This window comes from Fukomys damarensis, unplaced genomic scaffold (genome assembly GCF_012274545.1).
Source record: "Fukomys damarensis isolate Sample0158 unplaced genomic scaffold, DMR_v1.0_HiC HiC_scaffold_35, whole genome shotgun sequence".
Classification (NCBI taxonomy): Eukaryota; Metazoa; Chordata; class Mammalia; order Rodentia; family Bathyergidae; genus Fukomys; species Fukomys damarensis.
The window spans coordinates 31,418,752-31,430,800 of NW_022900947.1; the positions used below are offsets into that span (position 1 = coordinate 31,418,752).

The 12,049-nt window shown below is 40.6% G+C and overlaps 1 pseudogene; it reads right to left on the reverse strand.

Annotated features, from left to right (window-relative positions):
• Nucleotides 1–8,788: 8,788 nt before the first annotated feature.
• LOC104862935 lies at nucleotides 8,789–9,152 on the reverse strand (annotated as a pseudogene).
• Between the last annotated feature and the right edge of the window lie 2,897 nt (nucleotides 9,153–12,049).

Here is a 12,049-nt window from a genome sequence, read left to right on the forward strand (position 1 = left end):
GAGTAAGAGCTTGTCCTTGGTCACCGGCTATTAAAGGACACTTCTAATTTGGACATTTTTTGTGGGGTGATTTTTTTCACTGAGACAGCTATAACATCTACTACAATCATAATGTCAATTAAGTCGTTATCCTCAGACAATGAAAATGGTACCACAAAAGTTAGTAAGAGAGACTTTTAAGACTGTTCAGGCAATGATTCTCATTAAAATAAATTTTAAAATCTTAAATAATGGATGAGGAAAAATAATTTCATTGATTTTTTAATTAAAAAAGACACTTCTATGTACTAACTGAAAAGAAATGAGTTAGTTTCCTGTGCAGAGTCATATGAAAGTATGACTATGTAATTACTTTTAAAATATATCCGTCAGGGTTTCATCACTGAGACCAAATATTTGACATACACAACTTTAAGGGGATGTTTGTTTGGCTCTCCAAATTCAGGATTCAGTCTATGGTTGGCTGACTCCACAGCAAGAATGTCATGGCAGGAGGGTGTGGTGGAGTAAAACTTCTTAGTCCATGGCAGCTGGGAAACAGAGCAGAGCCATGATATGAGAGAGGAAGGGGCCAGGGACCAGATAAGACCCCAAGTCACATTCCCATGACCTACCCAGACACACCCAGAAGTGTGCTTTACTAATCCCCTAGGCAACTTCCAAGCCAATCAAGTTGACAATCCAGCTTTTCCACCCCTTGCCAGTCTGACACCCAAACACATATTTAAGCCATACTTAATCTCCAAATGGAGACAAAGTCATAATTCTGCCTAACATGACCTAAATATCCTTTGTACAACCAAAACCACAATTAATCCCTTCTTCCAAAGTCTTAACAGTTCCAGCACTGTTCAAAAGTCCAAGTCCAATATCTTCTCTGAGACTCAAGGCAAACTCTTGGCTGTAACCCACTGAAAATTTCACAGGCAAGATATATATTTTCAACATAATGTGGTACAGTGCAAATATTCCCATTCCAAAAGGGAGGGACAGGAGGCTAGAAAAGAATAGAACCAATGTAGGGCTAAAACCCAGTAGGACAAACACTAAGTCCTGCAGCTCCATATATGGTGTCCAGAGCATGTGATGGTGAGATGTGAATCTTAAAGGGATTGGACATCCCTACCCCATGGCCTTGCCCTTGGAGCTCAAGTAGCTTCTCTCTTGAGCTGGCTCCACTCACAACCTCTATCTTTCCTCAGCAGACATTCCACATTCCTGACATCTCCAACTTCCTGGAGTCTCCACTATATCTTTGGCTTCACTCCCACAGCTTCACATGTGGTCCTCTCAGGAGAGCACTGTCTGGTCTTCCAGACTTTCCTTTGAAATCTGGAAGCTTCCACAACTCTACAACTCTTGTAGTCTTCATGCCAATAAAAGCAGCACCATGTGGATGACGCCATAATCTGCCACCAGAAAAAGCAGTAGCAAAGCCCCTTAGACCATGGCTCCAGTGGCCTGAGTGCCTGGATGACTGAGCATAGTGAAATGAACCCCAGGGAACCAATTCCCTAAGATGGTCTTCTTGGGCAGGAGCCCTAAGGGCTCTTTTCTCAAATGAAAGGGTTATACTTTTCCACCTTTGAGCCTGGGATGTGTGGGGTCTTGTTTTTTCCTGGAATGCTATCAAAGCATCTTTCTTCTTGTATAACTCAAACTATTTGGGTTTTTTTTTTTTTTCATAATGACCTGAATCTCTTCAGCAACCATACTTCCTTTGGCCCTGACTTTAGCAGGGTTCTTTCTAGGGCCAAATTTTAAGTTTTTCAAATAACTTTGCTCTGCTTTTTAAAAAGCTGCTTTTTCAGACTGTGTAGTTCAGGGTGGACTTACCTCACTACGTAGTTCAATCTGACCTTGAAATTGTGACCATCTTCCTCCTGCCTTGACCTCCCAAGTGTTGGGATTACATGTGTATACCACCATGCCTGGCTACTTCCACTCTGTTTTTTACTCCTTATTCTCATAATACAGCTGGCCAAGAGCAGCCAGCTGCACTCATGCTACAGCCTGAACATTGAGTTATCTTGAAATTTCCTTCACTATATCAAAAAATTCTTTTATAATAATGACCACTCATATAAACAGAGCTTCATTTTTAAAAGATGCTGATTTCACCTTGGGCCTTGTTCTCTGAAAATAATATCTTGACTAATTTGAAAAGTTAAAAAAAACTATAAAAAGTTGTGCTTGATATAAACCTTGACATTTGCATGAGGGCAGGCTGAATTCTGGGTACATTTATCTAGAATGACCTTCATTAGTCATGCAAAATGCCAATCAAAACTATGAGATGCCACTCTATCCTCATTAAAATGACTCAAATAAAAAAATGGAAAATAAATATTGCTGAGAGTGTAGAAATATAAGAACCCACATACACTCCTGGGGGGGGTGTAAGATAGTGCAGCTGCTGTGGAAAACAATTAGGCAGTTCTTCAAGAAGTTAAAGATAAGAAAGCCGGATGTGGTAGTACATGCCTGTAATCTCAGTAGTTGGGAGGTTAAGGCAGGAGGATCATTGTGAGTTTGAGACCAGCCTGGGCTACATAGTGAGTTCCAGGTCAGTCTCAACTACATAGTGAGACCCTGTCTCAAAAAACCAAAAAAAAAAAGTTAAAGATATGAGGATCAGGGATTTAGCTCAGTAGCACCATGCCTGTCTTGCAAGTCCAGGGTCCTGAGTTTGATCCCCAATATCACACACACACAAATAAAAGTTAAAGGTAAGTTACCATTTGACTCAGCAATTTATTCACTTTTAGGTATATGCCTCAGATAAATGAAAACATGCCCACACAAAAGTGATACGTTAGTATTCTTAGCAGCATTAACCATAGTAGCCAAAAAGAGTAGAAAAAAATACATATGGGCAAACTGGCATATTCATAGAATGCTATATTATTTGGCTAGAGAAAGGAATGAAGTACTGAGTTGTGGTATAACATAGACAAATCTTAAAAACTTTATGCTAAGTGAAAGAAGAAAGTCACAAAAGACCACACATTTTCTAATCCCACTTATGAAATAGAACTGGCAAATTTACAGAGATAGGAAGCAGAATAGGGGTTGCTTAGGGCTGGAGGAAATGGGGAGGTTTTGGAAGGGGTGATAGCTAAAACGTACAAAGGTTTTCCTGAGCAGGGAGAAATGATGAAAATATTCTGAAGTTGATTGTAGTAAAGGTTGCACAACTTTGAGAATAAACTAAAAGCCATGAGGTGAATGCTTTAAGTGCATAGACTTGTAGGTGAGCTACCTCTCAATAAAACTGTCCCACAAAAATAAAAAATGGTTCAAATGAGTCATCATAAAGTCAGAGAGATGATTAGGTCCTTATGAAGAGGATCCAAGAAAAATTCACTCATGAACTGGCATAGGCTAGGAGAGAGGAGAAGGGACAGGTTAGTAAATAATGGACTTGAAAAGTCAGTGGAACAAAATCCATTAAGAGCAACCCAGTCGGCAGCAAAAATATTAATCATTGTGCCAGGAGAGAAGTTAACACTGGAGACACACAGGTCTATCCTTGCAGACCCAGGGCTCATAATCTAATCCATCAAAATTATGAATATGTAAAATATTTTCAAGACAGATTTTTTAAAATTGTGCTAAATTTATCATTTTAAGGATTTTTTTTGGGGGGTACTGGGGATTGAACTCAGGTCCTTGTGCTTGTGAGCATTTTAAGGATTTTTAAGTGTCTGTTTAATAGTATTAAGTATGGTCAATTGTTGTGCGACTGGTCTCCAGAGCTTTTAATCTAGCAGCACTCTCACTCTGCATGAATCAACTGCTACCTATTTCCTTATATCCCCCAGACCTTAGTAATCAGACTGCAGTAGAAACTTCTCAGAAGTGGAATAATCATACAGTCTTTGTCTTTTTTTTTTTTGAGCGGCTTATTTCACATAACATAATGTCTTCATGGCTTAACCCATTTGGTAGCACATGTCAGAGTTGTGCTGTATTTGAAGGCCGAACAATGTGCCCCTGTGTATATATCATCACACTCTGTTTATCTGGTCGTCTGCCAAGAGACACATGGGGCCTTCCTTCCATCTCGGCTGCGCTGGATGATGCTGCTGTGGACGTGGGTGCGCAGCTGTCTCTTGGGGACCCCGCTGTCAACCTCTGGTACAGACCTGGAAGGGAAGTTACTGGATCACGCATGATTCATGTCTCACTTTCTAAAGAACTAACACGTTGCTCCCTGCACCAGCGATACTGGTTTACTTTCCCACCAATTCCCTCACATCCTCTTTAGTCCTTGTTACCTTATGGTCTTTTGGGTTTTGGGGAGGGTTGCTTTGTTTTTAAACAATAACCATCCTAACGGGCACGAGATGGCATCTCATTGTTATTTATTCTCCATGCTAGGGTTGGACCCAGGCACACTCCCCCACTGAGCTACAACCCAAATCTTTCTCTTTTTTTTGAGACAGTGTCTCACTAAATTGCCCAGGCTGGCCTCAAACTTGTGGTCCTTCTGCCTCAGCCTCCCAAGTAGGTGGGATTATAGGCGTGTGCTACCGTGCCTGGCTCTCATTATGAAATTGATTTGCATCCTCTTGATGATTATTGATGCTGAATATCTTTTCACAGGCTTCTTTGGGGCCCCATCAGCTGAAGTCCTCTGCCCACTTTAAATTGGGTGACTGGCTAGAGGGCTGTTGAGGTAATATGCACAGACTGTGCCTGGTGTGAATGGTCCAGTTTTACATAGGCACAAAGACCCTGGCACTGCCCATGAAGCCGTATATGTATATCATTTTTTCCCAGTCTTTGGTTCTCATCAGACTTATTTTCCACAATGTAAAACAGCCTTAATTTTTTGATTAGGCAAATAATGACTATAGGGGGGAAAATAAAATTATGTTTCTTGTTCTATTGTTTGCCTACGGCTTTGTCATATTTTCTGCCATACAAAGACTGTCATTTTTGTATAGTTAAATATGTTCATCTCTTTTATTGCTTTCAGAGATTTTCAGGCTTAGTGAGAAAGGAACATCCTTTCACCCTTTAGTAAAAGGCAGAAGATGAGTAGAAGGGAAAACAACAGTGTGCGCTTCCCCTTCAGACTGAACTTATAATAACCTAGATTTTTTTGTGTGTGATATCTTCTTTGTGTTTTTACATTTGAGTTTTGGATCTTCCTGGATTTTGATTTATATCAGTATACATAGTGTTTATTGTCACTTTTATTGTTGTTGTTGTTATTGTTGTTCTGCTATGCTGCCCAGGCTGGCTTGGGATTCCTAGATCAAGTGATCCTCCTGCCTCTGCCTCCTACATCACTGTGACTACAAGTGTGTACCACTGTGCCCAAATTTTGTGGTGGTATAAAGTAGGGGTATTTTTTATTTTTCTCTTTCCCTCCTTCCTTCCCCTCCTTCCTTCCGTGTGTGTGTGTGTGTGTGTGTGTGTGTGTGTGTGTTGCTGTGGATTGAACTCAGGCTGTCATGTTTGTGAGGCAAGCATTTTACCACCAAACCCCCAGACCTTTAAATTTCTTTTTTTAAGTAAAACATGTATCGATACATTTCATTTTTCCTTTTAGTTTCACTTTTTTCTTGTCCCTTCTTTCCTTTCCCTTCCCCCTCTCATTTGAACATTCTCTTCCCATTTCTCAGTATCCATTATATATTTTAGTTCTTATTTTCATTTTCTGTTTCTCACACCAGAGAAGCAATTTCACTTGAGTATGGTCTCAAGATGCATCCACTTAGCTATAAATGTCTGAAGCTCATCCTTCTTTTACAGCAGAGTAGTACTGCATTATATTAAAAAATCCACATCTTTATCCCTCATCAGTTGATGGGCATTTGGGCTGTTTCCAAGATTTAGCTATTATAAACTGTGCTGCTATAAACATGGGTGTACAAATATTGCCGTGGTGTGATGCTTTTAATTCTTTTGGGAAGATAACAAGAAGGCAAACAGCTGGGTCAAGTGGAACTTCTACTTTTAGTTTTAGAGGAATCTCCACACTGCTTTCCACAGTGGTTGCACCAGTCTATACTCCTGCCAAAAGTGGAGAAGGGTTCCTTTTTCCCCACGGTCCCTCCAGCATTTGTTATTGGTTGATTTTAAATTTCATTTTGAGATGGGGTCTTGCTTTTTCCCAGCTGGCTGCAAGCTTGTGATCCTCCTTCCTCAGTTTCCCCAGTAGCTGGGATTACAGGCGTGCACCACCCTTCCTGGCTGGTAGCCATCTCGTTTTTTAATGCAATGGTGTGTGTTTTATTGCTGCATATTTGCCTGCTAAGTTTTGCTCATCTTCAGCATAGTTTCCTTCTATTGTTATTTTTCTGAGATATTTGATCAGGAGTGGCTAGCAAATTCTATCAAATAAGTTTTTAGCATTTACAGTGTCACTTCGGCTCATGAACTTAATTCTTCCCATAATTCCGGTTGCAAAGCAAATTGGATGAGAACCAAGTCAAACTCAATGGTTAGGTTCAGTGTTGACCTGATGGGAAATTTGATTCAGTTCTTGTCTGATTAGGTTTGTGGCCAGAATCACAGGAAGGATTAAGTTCTTTAACTGAGATACCACGGTAATGATATGATTATATTTTTCTCTTTTAGTTTATTGATGCGATAGATTTGTAATAGATTACTTGATAACAAACCATTCTTATATTTCTGGAATGAATCATGTTAGGTGACAGAATATTGTTCTTTGGCTACATAAATTTTATTTGTTAATGTTGCATTTCTATTTTTTTGCAGCTATATTTATCAGTGAGTTTGGTTTATAGTTTTCTTTATGTTCTTGTCTTAGTCCATTTTGTGCTTCTATAGCAAAATACCTTAGACTGGGTTATTTTAGGGTGTATTTTTTTTTCTTTTTTTGAGACAGGGTCTCAGTAGGTAGTTCAGGTTGGTCTTGAACTTGATACATAGCTCAGTCTGGCCTGGAACTTATGACCCTCCTGCCTCAGCCTCCTAAATGCCTCGATTCCAGGTGTGCACCACCACACCCAGGAGAGACCGGGTAATTTCCAAAGGACAGAAGTTTATTTCTCCCAATTGTGGAGGCTGGAAAGTGCCAGCAAGTGCATGGTGAGTGTCTGGTTTCACCCTCTGGGGAGGTGGAAGGCTACCTGGCGGGAGAGATGAAGAGCACCTCGCTGATCACCACATACAGCCTCTTTCAAAAGAGGGCCTGGTGCATACTAGACAAGGGTTCTTTCTCTGAGCTACAGCCCTAGCCCCAAAGCGTTTCATAAAATGGGTTAGTAGTTTCTTCTGCAAAGAAGTTACCTTCTGCAAAGGTAAATACATTTGTTGCTGTCTTTTTCTTTTAAAGCCCCAGCAGGGAAGCCATATGGCTCTTTCTGGTGGGCTTTTCTAATAGATTTCGAATCACTTTTTCAACCTTTTCTACAGTAATCAACCTATACACACTTGTACCTCTGTTGGCACCACTTTTACTCACTTGCTTTCTTATCTGGAAATCATTCCTTTCCTTGACATTTTCTAACTGCAGCTCTTGAATTGCATGAAGTTGTCACTAAGAATTTCCTCGATCTCTCCTATATCTGCCCCTCTGATTCTTTCCTTACTCTTCTTTCTGCCACTTTCTGTTCCTCTGATATGTGAAAAGAGGGGAAAGGGTTGGAGAGATATTCATTTCACTGATTTTTCCTTCTTTTTTCTTTGTTCAATTTCCTTTTAGGCAGGGTCTCACTGGCCCCCAGGAAGGCCTCAAACTCATATGCTCCTGACTAGAGCACGTCACCATATTCTGCTTCATGGATCTCACCAAAGAACCAGAACTTATTTCTCTCTCCTTGCTTTATGATGCTGGGGCTTAGACGCATTCTACCACTAAGTGGCATCCCTAGCCTCTTCTCTGTTTGTTTGTTTTGTTTTTGTGATTCTGGAATTAAACACAGGGCCTCACCCACACTAGGCAAGCACTCTAATACTGAGCTACATCCCCAGCGCCTGTCTTTTTTAAAAAAAATTAACTGGTTTCGGCTTTTTTCTTAATCATCTTTTCTTTATCTTTTTGGTTATTTTGATTTCCTCTTTCTCATTTCTAAGATAGATTCTTTGTTCTTAGATCTATTTTTATTCTCTGACGATGGTTAAGTCTATGATAAACTTTCGTTCTTTATTTTTTTTTCTTTTTATTGAGTTTATTGGTACAATCTAGGTATACAATACAGTTACATTCATCATTGGGATTCTGTACCTTTACATAATAGTTCTTGATTCTCATTTTGTTCTTTATTTTTATAATAAATAGAATTAACATGGTTTGGATTTATTTATGGAATCAGTGCCTTTGTATAATGTTCTTCATGGGCCGGGGATTTAGCTCAGCAGTTCGGTGGCCTGCCTTGTAAGAGCAAGGACCCGAGTTCAATCCCCAGTACCCCCCAAAAAAACAAACAAAAACATAATGTTCTTCATTTTCTTTGGTGCTTTTGATCTTAATTTAGTCTGACACTACTATACCAGCTCCGATTTCTTTTTCTGTGCATAGGTCTTTTTTGATATTCTAAGCATGTCCATTATCATACACTTGAATTCATACCACTGAATTTTACTTTTTAACCAGTTCTGGGAGGGTTTTTTTGTTTGTTTGTTTTTGTACCAGGAATTGAATTTGGGACATTGTGCTTGTGAGGCAGGCAGCAGAACCACTGAGCTAAATCCCTGGCCCTTGGGAGGTTTTTTAAAAAAATAATTTAATTCATCATACAACTGTCCTATATTGATCAGTTTAATTTAGATTTTGATTTAACTTATTCTCTCTTTTTTGGCAGCTTTATAATTTTATTTGAAAGTTCTCATCCACATTCACTCTCTGGAGATTTTTGAACATGGTAGCAGGGACATAGGTTACCAACATATAGCGCTTGTTTGGTGAATCTTCATCCTCTACATTTTCTAGACAACTGTACACGGACACGCTATGGGACACTGCTTTTTCCCTTGGCCCTCACAGCTCTGTTGAGCCTGGTTTCGATTCACACATCTGGACCTCCATTTCTCTGGATCTCCCTAAGTGCCTGAAGGGTGCCTTTCTTGAAGTCCACTCCATGGACGTGCTGGTGAGTGACGGAGTATCCTCAGGACACCACCTCACTGATGGCCGAACAGCCCTTCCTGTCTCTCTTTGTGGGAGCCATTCTTCTTGGCCCAAGTTGGAAAGGAAAAGTGCAAGGGTTGTGGGAGGGACTAGTTTATCCTAGTCTACATTATTCAATTGAATTTAGATTTTGGTTTCCTCTTCCTTTTGTCCTACTTTTGTTCATTTCAACACTATATTTTTCCACTTTTTCCTTTGTTAATATTTGTGTGTGTATGTGGTACTGGAGATTGAACCCACACCTTCACAGTGAGCTATATCTCCAGCTCTTTTCCATTTTTCATTTTGAGACAAGGCCTCTTCAAGTTGTTCAAGCTGGGCTTGAACTTGTGATTCTCCTTCCTCAGCCTCCCAGAGGACTGGAATTACAAGTGTGTGCCAGCAGCCTAAGCTTCCCTTTGAAGTATCTCTATTAAGTGTTACTTCCTTTTCTCTTTCTATATCAGCAAGATACCTTTAGTATTATCCATAAATGTCCCTGAGACACAGTGTTTTCCTTATCACATGTCCTAAATCCAGGTGTACTTTCTGCAGCCCCATTCCACCCACGGACCCCAGCGTGTTACCACTGCTCTCCCCTTCCCAATGGGGTACCTGAGACTCTTTCTGCCCTTCCACATCTTCCACAGATGCAAGAACCAGGACCCCTCCTGCCTCCACAGCCGCATTTTAAAATCTTCTGTACAAGGCAGTTAATAGGCCTCACCTCACCAACTTCCTGAAGTGACAGAAATCTACAAAGAGAAAGCTTCTGTGCACACAGTCTGTGGACTGTGACATTGGACACCACCAGCAGGGACAGGGCTTGCACACAGGATCTCAGTGGACAGTCAACAAAGTGTCATGACGGTCTCTGTGTTTCTGTCCCATGAACCAGAAGGACTCCAGCTGAGTGACTAGATACAAGAGCACCACCACTGGAGGTTGACTTCTCTCAGCTAAGGACATTTGTAAAAGAACAAACACATCTAATGGGTGACATCCTAAGCCAGGAGAATCTACTAACAACCCTGTGAAACTAACTGTACTGCTGAAAAGGAAAGTTCTGATAGGAAGGGACAGTTTTGGATTTTTGTTTTTTTTTGTTGTTGTTGTTCTTGCTGTTATTGTTTTGTTTTTTGTTTTCTTGAGACAGGGTCTCACCTTTCAGTGCAGGCTTGCCTTGAGCTCACTATGTAGCCCAGGCTGGCCTCAAACTCTCATCGATCATCCTGCCTCAGCCTCCTGAGTACTGGGAACACAGGCATGCATCATTGCACCTGGCAGGAAGCAACAGTTTTGAAGCATGGAAAAGTAAATAGCTCCAAAGAGGTGTCTGAGAGGATGGGTTCCAATCAAAGGACTGTGAGGGAGCAGAAAGTACCTAAAGAAATAGAAGATAAAAGAAGAATCAATCAAATTTTGTCTTTTTCATGGATGTTGCCTCCTATCCCCGATGGTTGAGAGATTCACAGTGTTACCTGGACTCACACCATGGCAAAGACACTGTGCCAGTGCTTTTCAGCAGAAATACAATGAGAGGCACACAGGCAATTAAATTCTTTTTAGAAAACCAACACAGAGAAATAATAATAAATATTACTTACATACTTTAACATGGCCACAATATTATCTCAATATGTTATCAACATAAAGATTGTCCATGAGGTCTTTTACATTCTTGTTTCCGTACCGAGTCCTGGCAGTCTAGCCTGTTTCACACGGGTAGCACCTGTCAGTTTGGACTGGTCACCGAGCATGGGTGTGCTCAGTCTCCACACGTGGCCGGTGGCCAGCTGATCAGACCGCTCAGCTCCATGGTGAGGATGGCAAATCCAACACGACGCTGAGCTCTGCCACCCTCACTTCTGGTGGAAATTACTGGGCCACCTGGGCAGCCACAGCGCCCTTTCTTAGTTCTGGCGTGGATGGTCTCACACTAGAGATCATGCAATCTCTCTGTCAACACTAACATCCACACAGAAGCTTACCCTCCGTAGAAGGTCATTTTTGGAGGGCAATGAGTTTGGTCTATTGTAAGTTGGATCCAGAACAGGCCCCAACTGTGAACCGAAACCTCTAAATCTGTGTGCCCCGGATAGGCTTCTCCTATTTTTAAGTTGATTCCCTTAGATATTTTGTTATGGTAACAAAAAGCTGACCAAGACCTGGAGCATTTCACTCACTCCTATATCCCCACATCTACAGCGGTGCCCAGAATACAAAGGACATTCAATAGATAGAGTGGCAGAGTTAGGGGACAAACAACTGCCTTAGAATAATTGTAAATCAAGCCTAAATGTTATAAGGAGGGCATTGTCAAGACTGTAAATTAAAATGATAATTTTTAAAAATATTTTTTTCTTTTTTGGTTTTATTGAGACAGGCTGTCACTGTGTGGCCCAGGCTGGCCTCACAAACATGCTGATCCTCCTGCCTCAGCCTCCCTAGTGCTAGGATTACAGACATGGGACACCATACCTGGCTTTCAAAAAAATATTCTGGATCAGTTTTAAAATTGAAAAGAGCCAACTGCTCTCTTTTTTTTTACACTCATGATATTTCTTTTTTCTTCCTTTTTTTCTGGGGGTGGGAATCCTGGAGATCAAACTTGGGACCTTGTGCTTGCGAGGCAGGTGGCAGAATCACTGAGCTAAATCCCTGGCCCTACACTCATGATATTTCTATTGAACAAGAATTCTAACCCTTAAAAGGTTTTCTTGTAGGCATTACACCATAAAAAAATGAAGAAAATTGGCCCATAATTATGTTTATTACAATCCTATAAATCATATTTTTATTGAGTATGTTACGTAGTACTATATAATAAAATATAAATGCTTTGCAATGTTCTCTATAACTTTGTGTTTTTTTGAGATAGGGTCTCACTATGTAGTTCAGGCTGGACTCAAACTCACTATGTTTTTTGTTTTTTTGTTTTTTGGGGTTTTTTTTTGG